Source organism: Pristiophorus japonicus, chromosome 2, assembly GCF_044704955.1.
Source record: "Pristiophorus japonicus isolate sPriJap1 chromosome 2, sPriJap1.hap1, whole genome shotgun sequence".
Lineage (NCBI taxonomy): Eukaryota > Metazoa > Chordata > Chondrichthyes > Pristiophoridae > Pristiophorus > Pristiophorus japonicus.
The window spans coordinates 107,903,304-107,931,111 of record NC_091978.1 but is presented as its reverse complement, the minus strand read 5'-3'; positions in this window follow the sequence as shown (position 1 = coordinate 107,931,111).

The window sequence follows — 27,808 nt, the reverse complement described above, 5'->3', positions numbered from 1 at the left end:
ACACTTTAGGTGGACATGAAGGCTTTGGATAGGGTACAGAAGAGATTTACTAAAATGGTTCCTGGGATAAGGGATTAAAGTTATGTGGATCAACTGGAGATGCTGGGGTTGTTCTCCTTTGAGCAGAGAAGGCTAAGAAGAGATTTGATAGAGGTGTTTAAAATCATGAAGGGTTTAGTTAGAGTAAATAAAGAGAAACTGTTTCCAATGGCTGAAGAGTCGATAACCAGTGGGCACGGATATAATATGATTAACAAAAGAACCAGAAGCGACATGAGGAAAAATCTTTTTACACAACAAATTCAATAGTAGCTTCCAAAAGGGAATTGGATAGAGAATTGAAAGAGTAAAAAAATTGCAGGGATATGTAGCAGGGGAATGGGACTAATTGGATTGCTCTTCAAAAGAGCCAGCGCAGGTTTGATGGCCCGAATGGCCTCCTTCTGTGATGTACGATTCTATGATTAAAAAGTGACATCTCACTAAATTCTGGTATTCTATAGATGTGCTGTGCTTGGTTCTGTTCCTGATATTGGCAAAATAGTCTCACCTGCTTCCAACTGGATTAAATTTTAATCTCTTGGGCTCTGCTGAGGAGCCCTTCAACTGAAGATGACTATTCAATGGTGGAAGTTTACTAAAAACAAAACTGTGGAGTTTTCTTTGCATATTTGTACCACCTCTACATTGCCATTGTCCGTTATATTTTGTTGCGTTTTGATTGAGAGAATACAAGTTTAAACAATACAAAAATAAAAAAAAATTTCTCTCATTTTCTGAAGCAAATATAATAAACAGAGAAAATATATTTAAAAGTATGTAATTATAAACAAATAATTTTAACATTTCAGCTTGATGCACCTTATTAACTTTATTTTACATAAAATTGTAAATCCTTATATGGTATTTAAAAAATTATAAATAGCTTAGCATAGTAAATGTACACATACATGCACCAACGCAATGAATTGTTTCTCATTTTTTTAAATTTTTAATACCACCTTATTATTTTTAAAAGCTCCTAAACAGAATTAGCATACCGTATTGTTTTAAATGCACAACCTTGTGCCACCATCAATAATTTATCTAATTAAATTTCTTTCATACAGCAAACTTAAATGTATTTGCATTAGTGCCGCCATAAATAGCATGATTAACATTGAAAGCGCTGCAAAGTTCATCATAATAATTGACCCCATGTGGAAACCAGTATTTTCTGATTATATGTGCACTGAGAGGTGGCGCTGGTGGCAAAACACCATAAACAACATTTGTTAAATGCAATAACCTCATCGTTCATTTATTGGCATACAAAGGTTCCTGTTCTAGTGAGGCAAATGCACGGTGCAGCTTTGTCAAACAGACTTTATTCAATTTTATTCAAACCAGCTAAACAGGATTGGCATGCAATTTTTAATATGGATTTTCATGTAGATCATGATCACAGCTTGATTCTATCGTAGATAGCTGTCTCTGTGCCAAGGGAGTGCTTGTGCCTCAGTACTAAACTATCAAATCCCTAGGACAATGAGGAGTACCACAGACACTATCAAACTATTAAATGGTATATTCATCCAGTTCTGTGGTATAGATTTGTGGTTCGATTAGTAATAGCAGTAACTCTGTCTATTAATAAAATAAATTGCAAGGAATATGTCAAGCTGTCAATTATTCTTATTTCAGAAATAAACAGAACCAACAGCGAAGTAATGTATAAGTGTACAAAGTAACTATTTGTACTGCACTTTTTTGACAGACAGTCATCCGTCCAGCCCCACCCCACCCCCCCCCCACCGCTGCACGTACTGCACCTTTTTTGACCGACAGATAACAAGTCCTGCTCCTTGTCAAGCTCCGACCCCTTCCCCCTTCCCCTCCCGGGCTTGAATCATTCCCTCCACGTGGTGCTGAGAAGCAGGACCTGAGGCCTGAGACTCCACTGAGGCCCCACTCTCGTCCTCTGCTGATTCCCCAAAGACTCGCCCTCGCTAGACCCCGACGCGCTCCGACTCTCCACCGTCGACTCTCTTTCCCCCCCCCTCCAGGACTCGCCGAGGACTCGCTAGGTCCCGACTCACTCCCTTGCTGATAGCTGTGGTCCTGGGCCTGAGAGCGGCTGGTGTGGGCCCGATAGCGAGAGAGAGTCTGGGAAGGGAGAGAGGCAGGGAGAGAGAGGCTGGGGGAAGAGTGAGAGACAAGGGTGGGGGGGAGACATGGGTGGGGAGAAGACGGATCACATTCTTCCAACCTCCTACAAGGGACATCGTTGGAGTGGATGATATCCAGATCACGACACTGTCACTATTCATTTCATATCAAATAAACCTGTTAACAATCCTACACAATGCCCCGTCTATGGTGGTGGGGGTGTGGGGGGGTGGGAGGGATGGACTGGGGTAAGGCACTTTGCCTGGGGGAGGCATGTACTTGGACTGGGGTGAGGCACTTTGCCTGGGGGAGGCATGTACTTGGACTGGGGTGAGGCACTTTGGCTGGAGAAGGCATGCACTTGCACTGGGATACGGCACTTCGACTGGGGGAGGCATGCACTTGCGTTGGGGTACGCCACTTTGGCTGGGGAAGAGATGTACTTGGACTGGGGTAAGGCACTTTGGCTGGGGGTGGGATGTAATTGGACTGGGGTAAGGCACTTCAGCTAGGGAAGAGATTGCACTTGGACTGGGGTAATGCACTTTGGCTGGGGGAGGGATGTACTTGGACTGGGTTAAGGCACTTTGGCTGGCCCTTACTGTTTTCTGGGGAGGTCTGTCCTCTGTCGCTTCAGGAAGTCAAAGTGGATCGAGTTACAATTTGCAAAGTCACTGAGACCTTGGGATGGGCGGTTCCAGTTCCAGTGAAATTTCAGTGTGTGTCTTATCCTCCAAGGCACCAATCATAGACAAAGGATGGAGCATGGTGACCATTTTCACAGTACAAATAAGCGCGTCCATATAAAGGATAGATCTGAGTATTACTTAAATGGTGAAAAACTAGGAACAGTGGCGGTCCAAAGAAATTTAGAGGCCCATGTACACAGATCACTAAATGTAGTAGCCAGGTACAAGAAATCAACAAAAGGACTAAGGGACTGTTAGCCTTTATAATTAGAGAGCTAGAATATAAAGGGGAGGAAGTTTTGCTGCAGCTATTAAAAAAAAGGTTAGACCTGCTGGAGTACTGACTGCAGTTCTGAACAGCACACGTTAGAAAGGATATATTGGCCTTGGAAGGAGTGCAGTGCAGATTCACCAGAATGCTACCAGGGCTCCAAGGATTAGATCATGAGCAATTACATAAACTAGGATTGTATTCCCTGGAATATAGAAGGATAAGGGGTGATTTAATTGAGGTTTTTAGGATTTTGAAAGGAATTGATAGGGTAGGAAGAGAGAAACTTTTTCCACTGGGGTGGGGGGGGGGGGGGGGCGGGGTCTAGGATAAGGAGACATAACCTTAAAATCAGCACCGTTCAGGAGAGAAGTTAGGAAGACTTCTTCATGCCAAGGGTAATGAAGTGTGGAACTCTCTCCCACAAAAAGAAGTAGATGCTAGCTCAATTAATAATTTTAAATCTGAGATCAATAGATTGTTGTTAGCTAAGGGTATTAAGGTATATGGAGCCAAGGCGGGTGGATGGAATTAAGATACAGATCAGCCATGATCTCACTGAATGCCAAAGCAGGCTTGAGGTGCTGAATGGTCTACTCCTGTCCCTATGTTCTTACCTTCTACATGGAGTATTGCAAGAGACAAGGTGGACACAACAAAGGGAGATATGTGAGACAAGGAAGAAGTACAAAGAAGAGACAAAAGAGATTTGTTTTGCAGCAAGAGGAAAAAGCTGAAGCAATGGAGAATGACGGCATGAGTGATTAAAAAAAAATTAGTTAAAGGAGAGAGACAAAAGAATATGGAAAGAGGAAAAAATAACCTTTAGGGGAGACTGAAAAGAGATAAAGGAAAAGGAAAATAGGCCAACAAAGATTTGAGACAAGAGAGAGCAAGATACGAAAGGGTACTTTGCTTCGACAGAACGATAAGTGCATACTGGTTAGATACAACTTTATACTCATAATTACCCCAGAATTAAATAATCACATCAATTGTCCCATTTGAGGGACAAATGTAGGATCGGCACTTTTCCATTGGGTTCGCTGAAATTTTAAATTATTCTTATCTTTTGACACTTCAAATTGGAAGCTTAGAGATGAAATGGATGCAAATATGAATTTGTTTCTGTTTATTATTTTCTCTTTCTCCCTTTCCCCCAACTCTTGAAGGTGGTGACTCAGGCTGGGATGCAGTTCCATGAGCAGCTTTCAAGGACAGATGGTCCAGATGCATCTGTGCAAAGAGAGTTACAAACAAATGACCGCATCAAATGACTATCTTTAAGGCCACTGCTCAATTACTACTTGCGGGGTTAGTACTTGCAGTCTCATTGCTGATGAGGCATACTATCGGCTGAGAGCTTGATCCATGCATAGTACAGGCATTCCTTTCCTTTAAAAGGCTACCTTGGGACTTTTCCTCAATCCTGAGAACCTTTTGTGTAATTACTCCCATGGCCTATGGATGTGGTGGACTGCAGTGACTTAATTTGACAACTCATACCATGCCATCCCACTGCACATTTTGTCTATTTGGAAGAATCCCATCAGCTCCAAAAATTGTCACTTTTTTTAGGACAGACTCTTCCAGCACAAGCTACATGCTCTCATCAATAACAACAACTTGCATTTATATTGTACTTTTAACATAGAAAAAATATCCCAAGGTGCTTCACAGGAGCGTTATCAGATGAAGTTTGACACTGCTCTCTTGAGTAAAGGGGGCAGTTCTCAATGATCCAACATTCATCTTCAGTATCTGTCATCATTCTCCATGATAAAAAAAAGTTGTACTTCGCATTAAGTGCAGCAGCCCTTTAAGATTTGCATCACTTTGGATTCCTCTCTCTCCCCTGAAACAGCACATGTGAAAAACCCATAGGGAGCATATTCCAATTATCTGATGGGGTCATGAGGCCTCACAAACAGTGGGGCTGTGCACACAGCATAGCCAATCTGCTCTAAAGTTTCAAGTAAAAATCAGACAAATTATAATTTCTTTCAAAAACAGCTCCTTATCTCCAATATCAAACAGTCTTAGGGTGTCAGATTTTATAAATACTACAGTAAGGACCAGTAAAACAAAACAAAACTGTAGCTTTATTTCTGTACCAAATATCTCAGGGTTTTTTATTTTATTCATTCACCGGATGTGGGTGTCCGTGCCAAGGTCAGTATTTATTGCCCACCTCTAATTGCCCTTGAGAAGGTGGTGAGCCCCCTTCTTGAACTGCTGCAGTCCATGTGATCAAGGTACATCCACAGTGCTGTTAGATATGGAATTCCAGTTTTAACCCAGCAACGATGAAGGAATGACGATATACTTCCAAGACAGGATGGTGGTGTTTCCAAGCGCCTGCTGCTCTTCTCCTAGGTGGTAGAGGTCGTGGGTTTGGGAGGTGCTGCCAAAGAAGCCTTGGCAAGTTATTGCAGTGTATCTTGTAGATGGTACACACTGCAGCCACGGTGCAAAGGTGATGGAGAGAGTGAATGTTTAAGGTGGTGGATGGGGTGCCAGTCAAGCAGCCTGCTTTGACCTGGGTGGAGTTGAGCCTCTTGAGTGTGGTTGGAACTGCAATCATCCAGGCAAGTGAAGGTTATTCCATCACACTCCTGACTTATGCCTTAAAGATGGTGGAAAAGCTTTGGGGAGTCAGGAGGTAAGTCACTTGCCGCAGAATACCCAGCCTCTGACCTGCTCTTATTAGCCACGGTATTTATGACGCTGGTCCAGTTAATTTACTGGTCAATGGTGATCCCCAGGATGTTAATGGTTGGCTTTCAACGATGGTAACGCTGTTGAATGTCAAGGGAAGGTAGTTAGGCATTCTTATATTATAACCTCAATCGACATCACTAAAACAGATTATCTTGTCATTATCGCATTGCTGCTTACTGAGTGCAAATTTGCTGCCGCGTTTTCCAGGTTACAACAGTGATTACACTTCAAAAGCACTTGGCTGTAAAGTGCTTTGGACATCCTGAGGTTGTGAAAGGCACTATATAAATGTAAGTTTTTCCTTTTATTTAACTGAAAGTTAACTGAATTAAAGATATTTAAATTCTGGACTTTTATTTGGAAACTTCCTTCAAAGTTGCATAATGGTATAGTTGTTTTAGAAGTTGCTATTCGTTTTCCTGCTGTTTTTGATTAATCTCGCAAAATAAATAAATAAATGTAGCTATTGTGAAATGTGTAAAAACAAACACTCCCCAAAAAATGGACACATACTGACAGTGCCAAATAAATTGCACTGTAACAGCTTTGCACCTTGAAACCACGGACATTCACAAATTACAAACTACAGACAGCCTTCAGTGCACCGAGTCCATTTACAACTTAAAAGAGGGGAAACACAGGTAAGCGCGAGGGGGCAGCGAGTGAAAGATGGCTTTTGTTGTATGGGGAGTCTTTACCCAGCATCTATAGCAGCAGAGAAACCACTCTATCTCTGGGATTAAATGCTTGCACGGCTCTATCCCAAGGACTGAGCGGTTTCTCTGCCACTGTGGACACCGTAAAAATTACTAATTCGACAAAAGCCGGGAACTGCAATAGCACGTCTCTGCACCAGTACGTCAGGTACTGATGAGCTGTTAATAGCCCCCTTACCCACCCACCCCAGCGCAGCTACAGCACATGGAGGGAGGATTCCAGGACAGGGGTCTGCAGGGCAAATAATCCTTCCAATTTGGCTGGGATCTTCCAGCCATTCCGACCCTACAGCAGCCACCTTGGTCTATGGAAGCGGTCAACGCAGCAGATCCCAGAATCAGGACATTCCTCCCTCAATGCCAAAGAACCCTGGGAAGGTAATGAACTGGAAAACCCAACAAACAGAAAATGAACCAAAATTAATTTCCTCTGACTGAGCTTCAGAATCAGGCACAATCCAAGGTGAGGTGAACAAAAAGGAATGCTGCAGGAGATACAGCCAATCCTGTGATATTTGGCTCATCCGGTTTACTGTACATACAATGATCATTTTGAAAATAAGGACACCTGCAAAAAAAGGACACGATGCATGTCCCTTATGTGTCCCTAATTTATAGGATTCACTGCGCTGGATTGTTGGATCGTTACTGCCTCTGTTGGTGGCAGAATGCATTTCCGGGCAGGTAGCTAGCTTACAGCGCCCCATCGGGACATTCGGTGCCGGGTTTGTGGGGGCGCGGAGCAGTACCGCCTGGGAGAGACGAGCCGGTGTGCAACAACTCTGGTTGGAACACCAGCTCGAAATTTGAAATTCGCCCAATCCGTAGCGCCCCTAGTGGTACCTCCTGTGAAAGCTGACGGTTCCAGCTGTAGCAGCCGCCGCGAAAAAAGGAATGTTTACTTGTGATTGGTTTTTATTTTTTTATTTTTGTGATTCATGTGGATGTGGCATCAGTAAAGTATTGGGGATGTCTTTGGTATTTTTTTTTCAGATTTTCTTTTTCACGGAAGCCTCTCTTTGGGTGCTCACAGGCCGGCTGTTTACCTCGGGCTTTTCATTTTCTCAGCCGGCCTAGTGCCCTAAAAGGGGTGCGGAATGCCTCCCTTAGCGCTCCGCTCCACACTCAGCTGGAGAAATTTGCGGCTGGGGACGCAAACCATTTCCCGGCGCAAAATTTACCGTTCTGCCCGGGTTAATGCCGCAACAGAGACGCGACCAAATTTCCACCCCGATGTGTTTTAATTATTTAGAATACATTGAAAATACATAAAAATTAAATAATGCCAAAATGTCAAAGTAAAAAGTTTCATTTGTCATTCATGTAACATCCTGTGCTTACAACTTTAAAATGGGATTGAATGTATTACATTACATTGAGTTCTTGTGAACATCACTTTTATGACTCAGGCTTTCTGACAGCACTTTTAACTTGTGCTCATGCAGGAAAGGCCATTTCCACATGCACTATAGTGCAATCCGCCCCTCCTGTTAAATGAGGCTCCATTCCAGGAGCACTAACTCATAACATTTATAAACACATCACCACTGCAAGTGGATTCAAACTCTAATAGCCATTTCTGCTGTTATTATCACCTACTGATCGTATTCCAGCTGTTCTACAAAAATCTGTATTGATTTCAACAAAACAAAAATTGCTTACGCTTTTTATGAAAATGTTGCAGTTTCCCACTGGAGGATGTATGTCTTGTCTCGGTTGAGTCGGCATATGCAGTCTAGCTGTACTCCATCAACTTTATTAAATTAGCAGGGAGCTCTATGTTCTTGTGCAGCAGAGCTGGAGATATTGTAACAATCGACTAGCAAAATATACAAGTATGTTAATAGTACTGGCAGCATAATTATCAGCTTTGATCAGCATCACCCTCAAGGAATGGACAGAGCATAGGTGTTTGGAAGTGTAACTGAGTTTGTACAGTAGATTCTGGTCAGTGATACTAGGTCCAATCCCTGTGCCTGAATGGTGAGGCCCAAGGCGGCCCCAATATTTGGCCATGGGCCTCATTTCCATGGAGCCGATGAGCTGTACAAAGCTGCCAGCTAATCCTAATTGACAGCTACACCAATACTCAAGAAGCTCAATACCATCTAGGATGGAGCAGTCGGTTTGTATGGCACCCTGGTGACTGAATTCAGTATCAACTCCCTCTACTATGGGTGGACCATGGCTACAGTATGTATATACAGGATAACATGCAGGCCGTGATCCTTACCAACAGATCCATCACAGACCCAATCCACGTCTGGACCGGGGTCAAACAGGGCTGCGTCATCGTCCCAACCCTCTTCTCAATCTTTGTCGCCACCATGCTCCACCTCACAGTCAACAAGCTCCCCACTAGAGTGGAAGTAAACTACAGAATCAGTGGGAAGCTGTTCAACCTGTGCCATCTCCAGGCCAGGTCTAAGACCACCCCAACTTCTGTCGCCGAGCTACAGTACCCGGACAATGCCTATGTCTGCGCACATACAGAGGTTGAACTCTAGGACATAGTCGACGTATTTACTGAGGCGTACAAAAGCATGGGCCTTACGCTAAACATCCGTAAGACAAAGGTCCTCCACCAGCCTGTCCTCACTGCCCCCAGTCATCAAGATCCACGGCGCGGCCCTGGACACCGTGGACCACTTCCCATACCTCGGGAGCCTCCCATCAACAAGAGCAGGCATCAACGATGAGATCCAACACCGCCTCCAGTGCAGCCTTTGGCCGCCTGAGGAAAAGAGTGTTTGAAGATCAGACCGCCAAAACTGCCAACAAGCTCATGGTCTACAGGGAAAATAGAGTATGAAAGGAAGCTTGCCGGGAACATAAAACTGACTGCAAAAGCTTCTATAGATATGTAAAGAGAAAAAGATTAGTGAAGACAAACGTAGGTCCCTTGCAGTTGGACTCAGGTGAATTTATAATGGGGAACAAATAAATGGCAGACCAATTGAACAAATAATTTGGTTCTGTCTTCACGAAGGAAGACACAAATAACCTTCCGGATGTATTAGGGGACCGAGGGTTTAGAGAGAAGGAGGAACTGAAGGATATCCTTATTAGGCGGGAAATTGTGTTAGGGAAATTGATGGGATTGAAGGCCAATAAATCCCCGGGGCCTGATTGTCTGCATCCCAGAATACTTAAGGAAGTGTCCCTAGAAATAGTGGATGCATTAGTGATCATTTTCCAACAGTCTATCAACTTGGGATCAGTTCCTATGAACTGGAGGGTAGCTAATGTAACACCACTTTTTAAAAAAGGAGGGAGAGAGAAAACGGGTTAACCTGACATCAGTAGTGGGGAAAATGTTGGAATCAATTATTAAGGATGAAATAGCAGCGCATTTGGAAAGCAGTGACAGGATCGGTCCAAGTCAGCATGGATTTATGAAGGGGAAATCATGCTTGACAAATCTTCTGGAATTTTTTGAGGATGTAACTAGTAGAGTGGACAAGGGAGAACCAGTGGATGTGGTGTATTTGGAATTTCAAAAGGCCTTTGACAAGGTTCCACACAAGAGATTGGTGTGCAAAATCAAAGCACATTGTATTGAGGGTAATGTACTGGCGTGGATAGAGAATTGGTTGGCAGACAGGAAGCAGAGAGTCGGGATAAATGAGCCCTTTTCGGAATGGGAGGCAGTGACTAGTGGAGTGCCGCAGGGCTCAGTGCTGGGACCCCAGCTCTTTACAATATACATCAATGATTTAGATGAAGGAATTGAATGTAATATCTCCAAGTTTGCAGATGACACTAAACTGGGTGGCGGTGTGAGCTGTGAGGAGGATGCTAAGAGGCTGCAGGGTGATTTGGACAGGTTAGGTAAGTGGGCAAATGCATGGCAGATGCAGTATAATGTGGATAAATGTGAGGTTATCCACTTTGGAGGCAATAACACGAAGGCAGAATATTTGAATGGCGGCAGATTAGGAAAAGGGGAGGTGCAACGAGACCTGGGTGTTATGGTTCATCAGTCATTGAAAGCTGACATGCAGGTACAGCAGGCGGTGAAGAAGGCAAATGGCATGTTGACCTTCATAGCTCGGGGATTTGAGTATCGGAACAGGGAGGTCTTACTGCAATTGTACAGGGCCTTGGTGAGGCCTCATCTGGAATATTGTGTTCAGTTTTGGTCTCCTAATCTGAGGAAGGATGTTCTTGCTGTTGAGGAAGTACAGCGAAGGTTCACCAGACTGATTCCAGGGATGGCTGGACTGATGTATGAGGAGAGACTGGATCAACTGGGCTATTATACACTGGAGTTTAGAAGGATGAGAGGGGATCTCATAGAAACGTATAAGATTCTCATGTAACGGGACAGGTTAGATGTGGGAAGAACGTTCCCGATGTTGGGGAAGTCCAGAACCGGGGGGACAATCTTAGGATAAGGGGTAAGCCATTTAGAACTGAGATGAGGAGAAACTTCTTCACTCAGAGAGTTATTAACTTGTGGAATTCCCTGCCGCAGAGAGTTGTTGATGTCAGTTCATTGGATATATTCAAGAGGAAGTTAGATATGGCCCTTACGGCTAAAGGGATTGAGGGGTATGGAGAGAAAGCGGGAAAGGGGTACTGAGGTGAATGATCAGCCATGATATTGAATGGTGGTGCAGGCTCGAAGGGCCGAATGGCCTACTCCTGCACCTATTTTCTATGTTTCTATGTAGTGATACCTGCCCTCCTATATAGCTCAGAGACATGGATCATGTACAGCAGACAACTCACATTGCTGGAGAAATATCACCAATGATGTCTCCGCAAGATCCTACAATTGCCTGGGAGGACAGGCGCACCAACATTAGCGTCCTCGTCCAGGCCAACATCCCCAGCATTGAAGCACTGTTTACACTCGATCAGCTCCGCTGGGCAGGCCATATCGTTCACATGCCAGCCACGAGACTCCCAAAGCAAGTGCTCTACTCGGAGCTCTTTCACGGCGAAAGTGCCAAAGGTGGGCAGCGGAAACGCTTCAAGGACACCTTCAAAGCCTCCCTGATAAAGTGCAACATCCCCACTGACATCTGGGAGTCCCTGGCCCAAGACCGCCCTAAATGGAGGAAATGCATCCGAGAGGGCACTGAGCACCTCGAGTCTCAATGCCAAGAGCATGCAGAAATTAAGCGCAGGCAGCGGAAAGAGCATGTGGCAAACCAGTCCACCCACCCCGTCCCTCAACGACTACCTGTCCCACCTGTGACAGAATCTGTGGCTTTCGTATTGGACTGTTCAGCCACTAAAGAACACATTTCAGGAGTGGAAGCAAGTCTTCCTCGATTCCGAGGGACTGACTATGATACTGCCTATGATACAGGATAAACTACTACAAATTACCAAGCTTACTTCAAGAGCACATCCCAGCCCCACAATTTCTACCACAGAGGAGGGCAAGAACAGCAGAATCATGGGTAGACTATCACCTCCAAGATCTCAAGTCACACATTATACTAACTTGAATACATGTTGCCGTTTCTTCCTTATTACTGGGTCAAAATCCTGGAGTTTTCGACCTCCCATCAACATGGTAACACTATCAGCACAAGATCTGCAGCGGTTCAAGGAGAAGTCCCTCCACCACCTCTCATCACAACAAATCCAAAAAACAATGAAAAAAGTAACAAGCCGATGTAGTTACAATGTGAATTATTTAATAGGCTGAAATATAAATATTCTATACAGATCTCTTTTAAACAAGCAGTCTGTAGAAATCCTAGCAAAGCTAATTTTGGCCAACCAGCATTATTATTCAACTGTACCTGGTATGAACTATACTGTTTTGTAGCTGCCTAGTTCCAGATAGCATAATTAGTGGTACAAGCTTGTCTTTTTTCCCTGTTATATGATGCTGCTTGTTGTTCCAGGACAAGTGGTGTACCATACCTGTGAAAACACAGACTTTGGTTTGCATTTCAGATACTTAGACAGTTAAGAGTCTTCGACTAACATTAACTTACGCAACACCTGCCATTGACTAATTCTGTCCCAGTAACACAAGATGGTCTCATTGATATTCAATTAAGCAAAGCTTAGTGACCATCCACCTTTGGTTCACGATCTTTTGTCAATCAGTCTGATGCAGACTTCTTTGCGGTCAGGTACTGTAACATTAGAGATTTGGTCCATTAATGAATAATATGCTTCCATGTTGTTTATACCTATGGAAAAGATATTCACCAGAAACATAATTTGTTAATGGTTATTTTTTTAAAGTAATCACATGTTGAATGATGATAAATTTTGCAATTTCTAAAGGCTGATATTGATAAAAATTCAATAACACTCTAAACAATTTAAAAAGGCATTGTCAAACATAAGTGCTCTATTATTTTAATGTGCTGATTGGAGCCACAGATCTGTTTCACATTTCTAAAGATGAATATTATTGTACATGTAGATTTTAGAGCAAAAAATAACCTGATTTGATAAAAAAAGTTGCTAAATATATTTAAGTTAACTCAAAAAAGGAATTTACATTTAACATGATTTATACAGTCAGTAAATTGCAAGTTGAGGAACCCTGGTCCTAATGTTATCTTCCACATAATGGATTGAACACAATGCAAATTTAAATATATGTGGATAGAAACCCACTTAAGCAGTTTGCAGTGATTTTTTGCTGGATTAAGAAAAGGCAAAATCCCAGCTGAGGATCAGTAAAAAAGACAAGTACAGATGGATGATAATAAAAAAAATATAAAAATGTTAAATCATACACAAAATAGGCAAAAAGGAAAGGGAAAAGGAAAATGAAGGATGTATAAGGTAGGATATTATCTACAATGTTATATAGGATTACATAGGATATACAGCACAGAAACAGGTCATTCGTCCCAATCAGTCCATGCCGGCATTTATGCTCCACTCGCGCCTTCTCCCCTATTGGATTTCTTGGTGACTCTTATGTTGATGACCTCTAGTTATGCTCTTCCCCACATGGAAATGCTGGTGATAGGTTGGATGGATTACTAAGTATAATCATTGGCAATTTATTGTTTTGGTACAAAAAGAATCTATACCTCTGATGTTGTACAAAGCTGATCATTTAAACAACCATAAATGTGTCAAGTTTCATTAGTTTCCCAAAAATCCAAACGCTGCAGATATTGGAAATCTGAAAACAGAAACAGAAATAGCTGGAAATACTCAGCAAGTAAGGCAGCATCTGTGGAGAGAGAAACAGAAGTAAATCAAGTGATGTTTCAAGTCCAACATCCTTCCTCAGTATTTCCTCAGATATTGCCTGACCTGCTGAGTATTCCCAGCTTTTCTGGTTTTGTTTTCATTAGTTTCCTGCTAGCTCCCAAAAGAGACAGCCCTCTTCACCAAAACTTCAACTTAAATGCATCTTTCTTTCTAATCAGGCCATATAATAATATCATACACACCAGTTACACAGTACAGTCACTTGTACATTCCTATCTGGCATAAAAATAAAAAAGGGAAGGTGGCTCAACCGTGGCTATCAAGGGAAATCAGGGATAATATTAAAGCCAAGGAAGTAGCATACAAATTGGCCAGAAATAGCGGCGAACCCAGGGACTGGGAGAAATTTAGAACTCAGCAGAGGAGGACAAAGGGTAATGGAGTACGAGAAGAAGCTTGCAGGGAACATTAAGACGGATTGCAAAAGTTTCTATAGATATGTAAAGAGAAAAAGGTTAGTAAAGACAAATGTAAGTCCCCTGCAGTCAGAATCAGGGGAAGTCATAACGGGGAACAAAGAAATGGCAGACCAATTGAACAAGTACTTTGGTTCGGTATTCACTAAGGAGGACACAAACAACCTTCCGGATATAAAAGGGGTCAGAGGGTCCAGTAAGGAGGAGTAACTGAGGGAAATCCTTATTAGTCAGGAAATTGTGTTGGGGAAATTGATGGGATTGAAGGCCGATAAATCCCCAGGGCCTGATGGACTGCATCCCAGAGTTCTTAAGGAGGTGGCCTTGGAAATAGCGGATGCATTGACAGTCATTTTCCAACATTCCATTGACTCTGGATCAGTTCCTATCGAGTGGAGGGTAGCCAATGTAACCCCACTTTTTAAAAAAGGAAGGAGAGAGAAAACAGGCAATTATAGGCTGGTCAGCCTGACCTCAGTAGTGGGTAAAATGATGGAATCAATTATTAAGGATGTCATAGCAGTGCATTTGGAAAGAGGTGACATGATAGGTCCAAGTCAGCATGGATTTGTGAAAGGGAAATCATGCTTGACAAATCTTCTGGAATTTTTTGAGCATGTTTCCAGTAGAGTGGACAAGGGAGAACCAGTTGATGTGGTATATTTGGACTTTCAGAAGGCTTTCGACAAGGTCCCACACAAGAGATTAATGTGCAAAGTTAAAGCACATGGGATTGGGGGTAGTGTGCTGACATGGATTGAGAACTGGTTGTCAGACAGGAAGCAAAGAGTAGGAGTAAATTGGTATTTTTCAGAATGGCAGGCAGTGACTAGTGGGGTACCACAAGGTTCTGTGCTGGGGCCCCAGCTGTTTACACTGTCCATTAATGATTTAGACGAGGGGATTAAATGTAGTATCTCCAAATTTGCGGATTACACTAAGTTGGGTGGCAGTGTGAGCTGCGAGGAGGATGCTATGAGGCTGCAGAGTGATTTGGATAGGTTAGGTGAGTGGGCAAATGCATGGCAAATGAAGTATAATGTGGATAAATGTGAGGTTATCCACTTTGGTGGTAAAAACAGAGAGACAGACTATTATCTGAATGGTGACAGATTAGGAAAAGGGGAGGTGCAACGAGACTTGGGTGTCATGGTACATCAGTCATTGAAGGTTGGCATGCAGGTACAGCAGGTGGTTAAGAAAGCAAATGGCATGTTGGCCTTCATAGCGAGGGGATTTGAGTACAAGGACAGGGAGGTGTTGCTACAGTTATACAGGGCCTTGGTGAGGCCACACCTGGAGTATTGTGTACAGTTTTGGTCTCCTAACTTGAGGAAGGACATTCTTGCTATTGAGGGAGTGCAGCGAAGGTTCACCAGACTGATTCCCGGGATGGTGGGACTGACCTATCACGAAAGACTGGATCAACTGGGCTTGTATTCACTGGAGTTCATAAGACTGAGTGGGGACCTCATAGAAACGTTTAAAATTCTGACGGGGTTAGACAGTTTAGATGCAGGAAGAATGTTCCCAATGTTGGGGAAGTCCAGAACCAGGGGTCACAGTCTAAAGATAAGGGGTAAGCCATTTAGGACCGAGGTGAGGAGAAACTTCTTCACCCAGAGAGTGGTGAACCTGTGGAATTCTCTACCACAGAAAGTTGTTGAGGCCAATTCACTAAATATATTCAAAAGGGAGTTAGGTGAAGTCCTTACTACTAGGGGGATCAAGGGTTATGGCGAGAAAGCAGGAAGAGGGTACTGAAGTTGCATGTTCAGCCATGAACTCATTAAATGGCGGTGCAGGCTAGAAGGGTCGAATGACCTACTCCTGCACCTATTTTCTATGTTTCTATGTTTCTAAGTGCACTAAAAATGCCAGAGTGGGATTACAGTGATGCACAAGCGTATTTATTTGGCTGTGTTGATTAGACAAAATTTGTTTTAATCATTTGCTTGAATTGAACAAGAATAAATTCATCAAGCTATGCCCAAATTAGGATTCAAACAAACAAGAAATGGCACTATATTTATCAGATATACGCAATACCATTTCTGAAAATATTTTGACATTTCTATTGCCAGTTTTAGCCTTGGTAAGTTCTTCAAAGGAAGTTTACTCTTCCCATCCTTTCAACAATTTTCTGGACATCATTCAGCTTTAGTTCCAAAAGTTTAAATTCAGCATGGGGCCGAAATTGCCCCTTTCCTTAAGGCCAGTCACCACCGGAAATCGGCGGCCACACTGTGGAGTGCAATGGACTTTTCATGTAATGGCCACAATTATCAAAATTCCACTCCTGCAGTATCCCGGTGGTGACCCACTACCACCCCCCCTCCCCCGCCACCGCTCTGCTGATGCCGATCAGAGTGTGCATCGCTGATGATCGCTGCCCCCCTGCCGATGGTGAAATTCTGCCAAAAAAATCTTCCTCCGCCGGGCGGTACCAAAAGCTTCTTTTTTCAGACACTGCAGTGAGGCTGTGGCCTTCTGACATGGTAGCATTTTAAATATGCAGCTATATATAGTTGCCACCAGAGGCCATGACTGTGGGAGTCATACGGGTCGCCCACACCTCATGCTGTGCTGGTATAAAAGGCTTGCAACCTTGTTGTTTAGACACTCTGGAGTTTGATTAAAGAGACTAAGGTCACAGCAGTTTGAGCTTACAGTGTACAGTCTTGTGGTTATTCTGAACATAACAATTGATGACAAGTAACAGATCGCGAACTTTCACGCGGTTATGGCTACCGCTGGTATTCTTGAGAGATTTGTTGGGGGTGATGATTGGGAAGCCATTGTTGAATGTCTTGACCAGTACTTCGTGGCCAATGAGCTGGATAAGGACAGTAACGCGATCAAGCACAGGGCGATTCTCCTCTCCGTTAATGGGTCCACATTATATGGCCTCATCAAAAATCTGCTAGCACCGATGAAACCAATGGACAAGACATATGCACAGTTGTGCATGCTGGTTCGGCAACACGTCAAGCCGAAGGAGAGCAACTTAATGGCCAGGTATCGCTTTTATACGCACCATCACTCCGAGGGCCAGGACGTGAGGAACATGGAGAGTTTGCTAAAATCCGTCCCGAGGACTGTCGTGTTCCAAGACGACATCCTGATCACCGGTCGTGACACCAGAGAACACCTACACAACCTGGAAGAAGTCTTGCGTCGCCTGGACATAGTGGGACTCAGGCTGAAACGCTCCAAGTGTGTTTTCCTGGCGCCAGAGGTTGAATTTTTGGCGAGGAAGATCGCAGCTGATGGCATCAGGCCCATGGACTCCAAGACAGATGACACTAAACTGGGTGGCAGTGTGAGCTGTGAGGAGGATGCTAAGAGGCTGCAGGGTGACTTGGACAGGTTAGGTGAGTGAGCAAATGCATGGCAGATGCAGTATAATGTGGATAAATGTGAGATTATCCGCTTTGGTGGCAAAAACAGGAAGGCAGAATATTATCTGAATGGTGACAGATTAGGAAAAGGGGAGGTGCAATGAGACCTGGGTGCCATGGTACATCAGTCATTGAAAATTGGCATGCAGGTACAGCAGTCGGTGAAGAAGGCAAATGTCCTGTTGGCCTTCACAGCGAGAGGATTTGAGTATAGGAGCAGTCTTGCTGCAGTTGTACAGGGCCTTGGTGAGGCCACAACTTGAAAATTGTGTACAGTTTGCCATATTGTGCACAATATGACAGGGGGATGGTAACCTATGCAGGGAGACAGAGGGAAGTAAAATAGGGCCAGAAGCAAAAGATAGAAGAAAAGTAAAAATGGAGGGCAGAGAAACCAAAGGCAAAAATCAAAAAGGGCCACATTGCAGCAAAATTCTAAAAGGGCAAAGTAGGTCAAAAAGACAAGCCTGAAGGTTCTGTGCCTCAGTGCAAGGAGTATTTGTAATAAAGTGGACGAATTAACTGCACAGGCAGCAATTAATGAATATGATATAATTGGCATCACGGAGACATGGCTCCAGGGTGACCAAGGCTGGGAAATCAACATCCAGGGGTATTCAACATTCAGGAAGGATAGAAAGAAAGGAAAAGGAGGTGGGGTAGCATTGCTGGTTAAAGAGGAAATTAATGCAATAGTAAGAAAGGACATTAGCTTGGATGATGTGGAATCTGTATGGGTAGAGCTGCGGAATATCAAAGGCCAGAAAACGCTAGTGGGAGTTGTGTACAGACCACAAAACAGTAGTAGTGAGGTTGGGGACAGCATCAAACAAGAAATTAGGGCAGCGTGCAATAAAGGTACAGCAGTTATCATGGGCGACTTTAATCTACATATAGTTTGGGCTAACCAAACTGGTAGCAATACGGTGGAGGAGGATTTCCTGGAGTGTATTAGGGATGGTTTTCTAGACCAATATGTCAAGGAACCAACTAGAGGGCTGGCCATCCTAGACTGGGTGATGTGTAATGAGAAAGGACTAATGAACAATCTTGTTGTGCGAGGCCCATTAGGGAAGAGTGACCATAATATGGTAGAATTCTTTATTAAGATGGAGAGTGACACAGTTAATTCAGAGACTAGGGTCCTGAACTTAAGGAAAGGTAATTTCGATGGTATGAGACGTGAATTGGCTAGAATAGACTGGCGAATGATACATAAAGGATTGACGGTGGATAAGCAATGGCAAACATTTAAAGATCACATGGATGAACTTCAACAATTATACATCCCAGTCTGGAGTAAAAATAAAACGGAGAAGGTGGCACAACCACGGCTAACAAGGGAAATTAAGGATAGTGTTAAATCGAAGGTAGAGGCATATAAATTGGCCAGAAAAAGCAGCAAACCTGAGGACTGGGAGAAATTTAGAATTCAGCAGAGGAGGACAAAGGGTTTAATTAGGAGGGGGAAAATAGATTATGAGAGGAAGCTTGCCGGGAACATAAAAACTGACTGCAAAAGCTTCTACAGATATGTGAAGAGAAAAAGATTAGTGAAGACAAATGTAGGACCCTTGCAGTCAGATTCAGGTGAATTTATAATGGGGAACAAAGAAATGGCAGACCAGTTGAACAAATACTTTGGTTCTGTCTTCACGAAGGAAGACCCGAATAACCTTTCGGAAGTACTAGGGGACCGAGGGCCTAGTGAGAAGGAGGGACTGAAGGATATCCTTATTAGGCGGGAAATTGTGTTAGGGAAATTGATGGGATTGAAGGCCAATAAATCCCCGGGGCCTGATGGTCTGCATCCCAGAGTACTTGGGGAAGTGGCCCTAGAAATAGTGGATACATTGGTGATCATTTTCCAAGAGTCTATCAACTCTGGATCAGTTCCTATGGACTGGAGGATAGCTAATGTAACACCACTTTTTAAGAAAGGAGGGAGAAAGAAAATGGGTAATTATAGACCAATTAGCCTGACATCAGTCGTGAGGAAAATGTTGGAGTCAATTATTAAAGATGAAATAACAACACATTTGGAAAGTAGTGATAGGATCGGTCCAAGTCAGCATGGATTTATGAAAGGGAAATCATGTTTGACAAATCTTCTGGAATTCGTTGAGGATGTAACTAAAAGAATGAACCAGGGAGAACTAGCGGATGTGGTGTATTAGGACTTTCCAAAGGCTTTTGACAAGGTTCCACACAAGAGATTGGTGTGCAAAATTAAAGCACATGGTATTGGAGGTAATGTACTGACATGGATAGAGAACTGGTTGGCAGATCGGAAGCAAAGAGTCGGGATATACGGGTCCTTTTCAGAATGGCAGGCAGTGACTAGTGGGGTGCCGCAGGGCTCAGTGCTGGGACCCCAGCTATTTACAATATACATTAATGATTTGGATGAAGGAATTGAGTGTAATATCTCCAAGTTTGCAGATGCCACTAAACTGGGTGGCGGTGTGAGCTGTGAGGAGGACACTCAGAGGCTGCAGAGTGACTTGGACAGGTTAGGTGAATTGCCAAATGCATGGCAGATGCAGTATAATGTGGATAAATGTGAGGTTATGCACCTTGGGGGCAAAAACACAAAGGCAGAATATGAAACGGGGAGGTGCAACGAGACCTGGGTGTCATGGTACATCAGTCATTGAAAGTTGGCATGCAGGTACAGCAGACAGTGAAGAAATCAAATGGTATGTTGGCCTTCATAGCTAGGGGATTTGAGTATAGGAGCAGGGAGGTCTTACTGCAGTTGTACAGGGCCTTGGTGAGGCCTCACCTGGAATATTGTGTTCTGTTTTGGTCTCCTAATCTGAGGAAGGACATTCTTGCTATTGCTATTGAGGGAGTGCAGCGAAGGTTCACCAGACTGATTCCCGGGATGGCTGGACTGACATATGAGGAGAGACTGGGTCTACTGGGCCTGTATTCACTGGAGTTTAGAAGGATGAGAGCGGATCTCATAGAAACATATAAAATTCTGATGGGACTGGACAGGTTAGATGCAGGAAGAATGTTGGGGAAGTCCAGAACCGGGGGACACAGTCTAAGGATCAGGGGTAAGCCATTTAGGACTGAGTGAGGAGAAACATCTTCACTCAGAGAGTTGTTAACCTGTGGAATTCCCTACCGCAGAGAGTTGTTGATACTAGTTCATTGGATATATTCAAGAGGCAGTTAGATATGGTCCTTATGGTTAAAGGGGTATGGAGAGAAAGCAGGAAAGGGGTACTGAGGTGAATGATCAGCCATGATCTTATTGAATGATGGTGCAGGCTCAAAGGGCCGAATGGCCTACTCCTGCACCTATTTTTTATGTTCTATGTTTTGGTCTCCTAATCTGAGGAAGGACATTCTTGCTATTGAGGGAGTGCAGCGAATGTTCACCAGACTGATTCCCGGGATGGCAGGACTGACATATGAAGAAAGATTGTATCGACTAGGCTTATATTCACTGGAATTTAGAAGAATAAGAGGTGATCTCATAGAAACATATAAAATTCTGACGGGTTTGGACAGGTTAGATGAAGGAAGAATGTTCCCGATGTTGGGGAAGTCCAGAACCAGAGGTCACAGTCGAAAGATAAGGGGTAAGCCATTTAGAACAGAGATGAGGAGAAACTTCTTCATTCAGAGATTTGTGAATCACAGAAAGTTGTTGAGGCCAGTTTGTTAGATATATTCAAAAGGAGTTAGATGTGGCCGTTACGGCTAAAGGGATCAAAGGGTATGGAGAGAAAGCAGGAGTGGGGTACTGAAGTTCCATGATCAGCCATGATCATATTGATGGTGCAGGTTCGAAGGGCCGAATGGCCTACTCCTGCACCTATTTTCTATGTTTTTATGTTTCTATGAAGAATGCACCTGGACCCCACAATGTGACGGAGCTGCGTTCATTCCTGGGACTCCTCAATTACTTTGGTAACTTTCTACCTGGGTTGAGCATGTTGTTAGAACCTTTGCACATGTTGCTATGTCAGGGTAATGACTGGGTTTGAGGTAAATCTCAAGAGACAGCCTTCATGAAGGCTAGAAGCCTGTTACGCGCTAATAAGTTACTTGTACTATATGACCCCTGCAAACGATTAGTGCTAGCTTGTGATCCCTCATCGTACGGGATCGGTTGTGTGCTACAGCAAGTCGATGTATCAGGGAAGCTCCACCCGGTTGCATATGCATCCAGGAGCCTCTCCAAGGCTGAAAGAGCCTATAGTATGGTTGAAAGAGAGGCCTTAGCGTGCGTTTATGCAGTCAAGAAAATGCACCAGTACCTATTCGGCCTGCGAATTGAGCTCAAAACTGACCACAAGCTGCTCATTTCACTATTCTCTGAAAGCAAAGGTATAAACACCAATGCTTCAGCCTGCATCCACAGATGGGCACTGACATTATCCGCGTACGACTATGTTATTCGCCACAGACCAGGCACCGACAACTGTGCTGATGCACTCAGCCGGGGTTGAAATGGAACAGCCTGCAGACTTGGTAATGGTCATGGAGGCTTTTGAGAGCGAGGGGTCACCCGTCACATAGAAAATAGGTGCAGGAGTAGACCATTCGGCCCTTCTAGCCTGCACCGCCATTCAATGAGTTCATGGCTGAACATGCAACTTCAGTACCCCATTCCTGCTTTCTCACCATACCCCTTGATTCCCATAGAAACATAGAAAATAGGTGCAGGAATAGGCCATTCGGACCAGCCAGGACCCGGTGCTATCTTAAGTAAAGTGTTGTGTCCTAAGCGGGAACTGTTCAGCCATTCATGGGGAAATGCAGGACGAATTTAAGCCTTTTCACCGCCGCAAAGATAAAATGTCTATTCAGTCTGACTGCTTATTATGGAGTAATCGCGTGGTTTTGCTCAAAAAAGGCACGGAGGCCTTTATACCCAACCTCCACAGTACACAGCCAGGCATAGTCATGATGAAGGCCATTGCCAGATCGCATGTGTGGTGGCCCAGCATCGACTCAGATCTTGAATCATGCATGCACCAATGATACAGTTGCTCACAACTGAGCAGTGCGCCCAGGGAGGCTCCCCTGAGCCTGTGTTCATGGCCCTCCAAACCATGGTCCAGGATTCATGCGGATTATGCCGGTCCTTTCCTCAGGAAAATGTTTCTCGTAGTTGTGGATGCCTACACTAAATGGATTGAATGTGTGATAATGTCATCCAGCACGTCCACAGCCACCATTGAAAACCTCAGGACAATGTTTACCACCCATGGCCTGCCCGACGTCCTTTGACAATGGACTCTATTTTACTAGCTCCGAGTTCAGCGAGTTCATGACCTGCAATGGCATCAAGCATGTCATGTGTGCTCCTTTCAAGCCCGCCTCCAATGGCCAAGCGGAGCGGGCAGTCCAAACGATTAAGCAAAGCCTGAAGCGAGTGACGGAGGGCTCCTTGCAGACCCACTTGTCTCGCGTTCTGCTCGCTTATCGGACATGACCCCACTCACAGGGGACCCACCCGCTGAAATTCTTATGAAGAGGGCCCTCAAGACAAGGCTCTCCCTAGTCCACCCAGACATCAATGAATATGTGGAAACCCGGCGGCAAAAGCAGTGCATGTATCATGACCACGCGGTTGTAACTCGTGATATTGATGTGAATGATCCGATGTTCGTGCTCAACTATGGTCCAGGTCCTAAGTGGGTTGCTGGCATTGTTTTGGCCAAGGAGGGGAGTAGGGTATTTGTAGTCAAATTGACAAATGGCCAAACGTGCAGAAAGCATATTGATCAGATCAGGTTGCGTTTCACTGACAATCAGGAACAAACGGAAGAAGACATCAACACTGACGACCCACCACAACACACACAGCCAGCAATCGACCCTGCTGCCAACCATGAAGAAGAACCCATCCTCCGGGACAGTCCGGCCAAACCCACTGCACCGCATTGCAGTGATGCCCTGACTGGCTCACCCACGCCCAGCTTCAAACTGAGATGATCAACCTGTGAGCGAAGGACCTCTGACCGTCTCAACCTGTAAATAGTTGTATCAAAGACTTTGGCAGGAGTGATGTTATGTATGTAGCTATATATAGTTGCCACCAGAGGGCATGACTGTGGGAGTCCTATGGGTCACCTACACCTCGTGCTGTGCTGGTATAAAAAGCTTGCTACCTTGTTTAGACACCCTGGAGTTTGATTAAAGAAGCTAAGGTCACATCAGTTTGAGCTTACAGTATACAGTCTTGTGGAGTTATTCTGAACATATCACAGTGTAGCTCCCATTAAAGGGGAGGACGCACTCTGCAGCCGCCATGTTTTTTTTTGTCGGCCAACTGTCATGCTGCTGATGACACAGAGGCGGACACTACACCGCCCCCGCCCCCCCCGCCCCAACTTCAGCCCCCTAGTATGCTTACCGCCGCATATCCGCCCCCATTACGAGCGACTTACAGTCTGCCAAAAAAAAAAGCCAAAGAGTGGAATTTTGCTCAAGAGGCCACCTCATCCACCGCAGCGTTAAAAACACTAGAAATGGGGTGAGTGCGCCCCATTTCCAGCGGTGACCAATTTCGGCCCCAGGAAGTTTATGTCACTCATTGACCTGTTAAGGATGAATTCCAAAAAGTTAGTTTGCAGGTGCAGCAGGTAATCAGGAAGGCGAATGGAATGTTGGCCTTCATTGCGAGAGGGATGGAGTACAAAAGTAGGGAGTTCCTGCTGCAACTGTGTAGGGTATTGGTGAGGCCGCACCTGGAGTACTGCGTGCAATTTTGGTCACCTTACTTAAGGAAGAATGTACTAGCTTTGGAGGGGGTACAGAGACGATTCACTAGGCTGATACGGGAGATGAGGGGGTTACCTTATGATGATAGATTGAGTAGACTGGGCCTTTACTCGTTGGAGCTCAGAAGGATGAGGGGTGATCTTATAGAAACATTTAAAATAATGAAAGGGATAGACAAGATGGAGGCAGAAATGTTGTTTCCACTGGTCTGGGAGACTAGAACTAGGGGGCACAGCCTGAAAATACGGGGGAGCCAATTTAAAACCGAGTTGAGAAGCAATTTCTTCTCCCGGAGGGTTGTGAATCTGTGGAATTCTCTGCCCAAGGAAGCAGTTGAGGCTAGCTCATTGAATGTATTCAAATCACAGATAGATAGATTTTTAACCAATAAGGGAATTAAGGGTTATGGGGAGCGGGTGGGTAAGTGGAGCTGATTCCACGGCCAGATCAGCCATGATCTTGTTGAATGGCGGAGCAGGCTCGAGGGGCTAGATGGCCTACTCCTGTTCCTAATTCTTATGTTCTTTTGTAAAATATTGCTCTTTGCTAATCTTAACTTTATGTTGATGATTGACCCAAGCCAGAGACAAGTGGGAGTTGAACAATTTTTCTATATTGTCACCAATTACCTCCGCAAGAGTTATACCCTCATGGATCCATCAAGAGCTCTTCCATTATCTTATTAATGTGAAATAGATGAATTTGTGAAAAATCATAGATTTACAGAAAAATAGCACGTCATTCAGCCCATCATTTCCGTGTTACTGCCTGCTCTTTAACTAGAGTTGTCTATTCTACTCCCATTCCCCTGCCTTTGCCCATATGCTTAACCAATTCCTATTAAATTATGTTATTTTCTCAGCCTTGAAAGCCACTTGTGGTAAAGCATTCCATAGTCTAATTATCCTCTGTGTGAAAAATATTCTTTTAATTCTTAATGATAATCTTGAATCAAGGCTCTCTTGTTACCAATTCGACAATGAATGTAAATTATCTTACTATTTACCCTCTCAAAACCTTTAATAATTAGGAAAGCTTTTGTTAGATTCCATCTGAATCTTTCCTGTCCCAATGGAAAACAATCTTTGAGCCATAACAACCACTCATTGCTGGTATCATTGTGGAGTAAGCACTGGGACAGAAAGGCATGCATTACATCTACACTCAGTTTCTAAATCATATGGGAAATCCCTGTTTCCACGAGGCCAGTTATCATTTGAAAGAGACAGAAACATGCAGACTGGAATATGAAACAAAGGTGGGTAAATGGAATTGAGGTACAAATCAGTCGTGATCTCATTAAATGACAGAACAGGCTTGAGGGGCTGAATGGCCTACTCCTGTTCCTCTGTTCCTATTACTGATCTGCTGTGCTTTTCCAGGAGTCTTCGGTGGCGAAATTTGGTTGCGGTACTAAGTTTTAACTTTTTGAACAGTTAGCGCCCAGCGAGATGGGTTGCAAAATGGTGGAAAATTGGGCATTTTCGCCTCATAAATGAAGGGAAGTGGTATCTGAGGCACTAATGGCCTCAGTGGGGCATTGGTACAATGCTATTACCAGAGCTGTACCCAATTTCAGGTGACTCAGCAATAATCAGCCTCCTGCTCATTCCAGTTCTTAAAGGGGATGGCGTTTCAGACAGAACCTGGTCATTTTCATCATTGCTGGACTTCACAGAGCTGGAAGGAAGTGCTGAGATGGCTGCTGCAAATCCTCTCAGAAGAGCCACTTGGGTCAATGACCAGGCATTGGAGACATTGGTGGGGGCAGTGGAGAGAAGGAGGGATGCACTGTTCCCTCCATCTGGCAGAAGGCCAACGCCGCAGATTTTTAGGGCCATGTGGGCAAAGGTGGCTACGGAGATATCAGCCAGCACCATAGTTGACAGAGGCCCAACACAGTGTCAGAAGAAATTCAACGACCTCAGTCGGGTGGTCAAGGTGAGTACATGTTTGCATAACTCTTACATACCAGCCTCTGAGCCTCTGTCTGTGCACAGTGTGCAAAACAGCACTTAACCTAAAAGGTAACCACCAAGCATCTGTACCTACTCACAGTCACATCCTCATTTCGTGCCTTGCCTACATTCACAGCTATTCAACTATGGCAGGCATATCTTGTACATATGTAGTATAAGATTCGGCGAAAACTCGACAGCAAAAACTTAAACTTTTGGACATTGCTTGGACACATTTTCTGTTACTGCAGTGAGCAGACAGCACTGACCTGGGGCAGGTCCAAACATGTTTAACTTGAATACACATCAGCTGGGCAGGAGGAATGAGAATGGCTGAAAGCAGGAACATCATGGTTGATGGTCGCCTTTTGTCATGGAATGGGAACCCATCAGTGAGACATTAAGTAAAGTGGCTGGGGTTTCAGGCCATCAAAAGACAAAGGAAAGCTATTTGACCACAGACCGAGCTACAGCCCAGTTGACAAAGGAACAGGCACAGACTTGAGTTTGCTTTTCAGTTGGGCAGCCTCAGGGGAAGGGCAGTTGGATTTTTGGCACGAAAAGGAGCATTTTTTGCAAGTATAAGAGAGGCAGTTTTGGCTGCCATCTCTCTCTCTTCCCTCTGCTATGCCTGCTTGCAATGCACAAGGACTGAGCACTCCATCTGGGACGGAGAGAAGAAACACCAGAGAGCCTTGCTACTTCGACTGGGAAGCTGACCTTGAGACTGGACTTGAAGACCCAGAAGATACTCCTCATCGGGAGAAGCAGCGAGTAAGCCAGAAGATAATTGGTGAGCATTTATCCCAGCCCACACATCTTTAAGACCACTGCATAGTGTGAAAGAGTGTTGTGTGTCCCAACCAAGCCTTAGGGGTTTTAGTGGGAAGGTTTTTGCAAGGATCGTAAGCGTACGCACATTCTGTTGGACAGATCCAGCAGTGCAATTTTGAATCCGAGCAGGGGTGCTTTAGATGTGGGTACTTCACATTAGGGGCTTGTTTAGACTGGCCAGACTGTGTGCTGTACTGTGTTTGTTTGTATTACAATACCAAGGTGTGTTTTTACTGGGTGCAGTTGTGTTTTAACTTGAATAAAAGCATTGTGCCGGTGGAGACCGAAAAGATCTGTCTATGACTGTATATTACTGTTCACGACTATAATTCCGGTGTCTAGAACTATTGTAAGAGGGGTGATTCGAAACCACCAGGGGCAAAACCACTTACAGTAGCTGGACTCTTACTCACACAAGTTCCTTTCTTTTGCACAAAATGGCACATGACAAAAGGGAAAGGGAACCTCGAGAGCGATCTCCTCGGAGGGTGAGTTCACATGCGAGTTCTGCTCCACAGGGCTCAGCTGAGGACCTTGATGGGGAGGTGGTCATACAAAGGATGATGGTCATGCACTCCGACATGATAGGTGCAATGGCAAGGGTGCCCAACAGCCATTTAGCAATGGTAAGGAGCATGGAGGAGTCCACCTCCTGCATTGTAAGAGCTCTGCACACACCATGGAGCCCATCATTA